Consider the following 3,792-nt stretch of genomic DNA (forward strand, 5'->3'; position numbering starts at 1 on the left):
CCTCGCCTCGTAGTCTCACTGCATGGTTTGTGTAACGCCCGTTAATTTCAGATAAGTGATTTAAAGCATGTAAAGTATGTACATCTCTCGGGATTTATCCGACTTTCCTCGGAGGCTTTACGTCATCCCGGTACGTTAAAATTATGTAACTTTCCACCCAAGTTGCTACACACTTTATACTTGAGGGGCTAGAATGAAACTTCTTATTTTATATCATAAAAGAATGAAAAACCCAAACTCATAAACCTAGGTGCAGCCGATCGCAGCTAAGAACCCCCCCCCCCCTGCTCGTTTTTCTTCTGCCCCGCCATGTTCAGCCGTGAAAACTTCAATTCAAGGTCGGTTTTATGATTCCCCATGTCTTTTGCACCTTAATTGATCATATGAACGCGCTTATCGGTCGTTAAGATTGAGTTTTGATGATAACATCTTGCTGACAGATTCGTATACGTTTATTGTAGGGTCTGTAACGCGATGTTAATCCACTGTTTTTGATCGATTCTTGATTCCATGATGTTCTACTTTGAGTCTAGTTTCCAGAAAGGTATAATACTTAATTTTTGGACGAGATTTGAATAGTTTTTATGATTTTATAAAATCGAGTGTCAAACCTGATGCGGGACGACGGATTCTGGTCCGTCTTCCCGACATCATAACCTTTTTTCGACAAGTCTAAATTGGTTGGTTCCACTTCTGGAAGTTAATATTTTGAGTTAGGAACCAAACCCAATTGGAATCGTTTAATTTGGCTGGGTAATGAATTTTATAAAAATAAAACCATTTTGTTGCGCAGCTGAAATAGCTGCACATACCTTTCTGTGTTAGAAGAATTTTTATGATTTTTGTGTCCACTAGAAAAATATAATAAAAATATTTTTATAAACTTAAGATATTTATGTAACACTGGTAAAAATTTAATAGTTTAATTCCATGGTTTTCCTATGTAATAAAATACATCTTTGCATGCTAAAATCTGCATGTTATATTCGTATTGATCAATAAGTTCGTTTTAGGCTTAACCGGTGGCTGCCCTTTCTCGCATCTTTCGGGGCTGTTATAATTGAAGTTCGTACTCCGTCATATTCTTAGGTATGTCACTTACAATATACTAAAATTTTATGGCCAATGGAGGTGTTTAGGTCGGTCAATCGATTTTAGTTCGAAAACTAGGGTTTATCGGGTGTAGGATTGGCAATTATTGAGTTTGATGCATTAAACGATCGGATGACCGACCGAATCAGTTTGTACAGCCCTAGGGGGGTTTAAGGGCTGTGGGAAAATTATATTTTTAATGCACGGGGCTGTTGGGGTTAGTGCTTCGTCAATCGAGTCGGCGGTGCGTGAATTTTCGTTTAAACGTTAAAGTAAGAGTTGTAAAAAGGAACCGTCAACCCTATCAACTCGGGTGACATAATCTTGATGAATGAAAAGATTTAAAAAGGAATTTGGTCCATTCGGGGCTAAGTCGTTTAACAAAAGGTTTTAAGGTTTATTACCCGCGCATTCGACCCGATTTGATTATCCTTGGGCCAAGTTGTTGGGCCAAGTATTGGGCCTTGGGCCAAGTTGTTGGGCCTTGGGCCAAAGTATTGGGCCTTGGGCCAAGTTGTTGGGCCTTGAGCCAAGCATTGGGTTTTGGGCCAAGTTGTTAGGCCTTGGGCTAGAGTATTGGGCCTTAGGCCAAAGTTGTTGGGCCTTGGGCCAAGTGTTGGGCCTTGGGCCAAGTGTTGGGCCTTGGGCTAAGTGTTGAGCCTTAGGCCAAAGTGTTGGGCTGATACGGCCCATTAGGCTAGAGTGTTCCTACAGTCTAGTTTAGTAACGCGTTATGTATAATTTACAGGCCCTTGCTTGTGATTTTGCCCTTAGGAACTTCCTAGCTCGTTGCAAGTATTCGATCGATCTCAGGTGAGTTCATGATGCCCTTTTTACTCATTTTACTTTTGGGCTAGCATGCGCACCTAAATGTTTTCTTACTTGATGAAATGTTTTTTTAAAAGATTTTATATAGGCTTGCTAGTATATGGTAAGCCTTGGGATGTTAAATATATATACGTGTATATACATTATTTCTTGGCCTCTATTTGGCGATGTTGTAGTCGTTTCGACTACTGATGTTGTGTATGCCTACTTTGTGTTTGCATACACTGATGTTACGTGTTTTGGTTGTATGTTTGCTCGACCCTGATGTTATACGTGGACGATATATATATATACTGTTATGTATATAGGGATGTTATTGAATGGATGTTTATATATACATTTTGTATATGTATGTATGAGGATGTTTAAGTTCGGTAATGATGATTAGATGGATGTACCCTTTTACTTTTAGAAAACCTTTGATATGACTATCATGATTTTACTATTGATATCTTTTTCTTAAAACTTGAACTCACTCAGCTCAAGCTGACTTTGTGTGCATGTTAGTGTAAGTTTCAGGATTCGGAAGAGGATGCCTTATCGCTTGGACGTGCACGGAGCTACTTGGATGGTGAAGGGCATACTGGAAGGAAGAATTATTATGAATGTTTTATTTCAAGGAAATTTATAAAAGTTATACTTACTTTGGATTTTGGGCAAAATTCCCGGGTTTCGGGAACTTATTTCATTTTTCATGTTTTCCGCAAAATTGATACTCTGAAATGTTTGTTTTAATGGAAGAAACGGTTTTTGAGTTTATTAAATTTTACGAGTGTTTTGAGTGATTACCAATTGTGGGGTTCCCGGGGTTCAGGGCCTTACATTTTCGAAAAATTTTCAATTAACAACTTAACTAAAAACAGTAAACAACTAAACTATTAGAGCAGTACATATTTTTGTGAGTTGAGCAGGGAATCATATTGACCAAAATTTCTATCCATCACAGTTTTATTTTCAGTTTTTATTATGACTGGTGTTAAGTCGATTATTGGTATTGTTGTCCACTTAATTCTTCGAACAAATTTTTCAGAACTTTCATTGATATTGTGAATTGGTTCAATTAAGCACAATTATCGAATAGAATTAGTTCAAATCTTGACTCAAGCATAGTTTGATTTTATCCAAATCACCCCAACTTGACCTAAACCTTAGAACCAATTTGATAAAAATGATGTTTTTTAAGCAATCATAGTCCGTAATCCCCACCACAAGATATACCCCCGTTATCAAGTAATACTCTAAGTTCCGTTCCCATGGATGAATGTGCACGATTTCATCTCTCGGTTTACAGACATTGTGTCCCTTGAGGTCTGTTTCTTAATGGTAATGAGACGCGAGCAAGGGGACAATGTATGACTCACAGCGTGGTTTGATCAAGTCTGTAATTCATTTTTGTACACGAAGTACTTTTTGCGATCAAGTTTAGAGACTTAAGCAGTTACACTGCGGGTTCGCTTTTACAAGCATTTTTAATATTCATCGAAATGACTACCAGATGTAAAACCGCATAAAGACCCAATGAGATCCGGAACATTAAAGCATCCCCATCAATACAAGATTTAAGGTAACGAGACCATACATCGTTGAAGCGTTAACCACCAACTAGATACTTTTGTTAAAAGTGTTTTTCAAATTGATTAGAAGGCTTTAGTATGACCAGTTTATTACATTTCTGCCATCATCATCAAGACCTTTTATAGAACCAATATCCCTTTTTATTCAGCAATTTTAAGTTTATATCACTTACTAGCCCATACTTGTTGGTCAAAAGGCCTACCAATACATCAATACAATTAAGCACACAGTCTTTTATTACTTACTTTTTACTGGATTTAGGAGCAAATGACCAATGTACTATCATTTTCCCTTTTT

This window comes from Bidens hawaiensis, unplaced genomic scaffold, assembly GCF_021521415.1.
Source record: "Bidens hawaiensis isolate Kalapana, Puna unplaced genomic scaffold, B.hawaiensis_p1.1 tig00048058_1, whole genome shotgun sequence".
NCBI lineage: Eukaryota > Viridiplantae > Streptophyta > Magnoliopsida > Asterales > Asteraceae > Bidens > Bidens hawaiensis.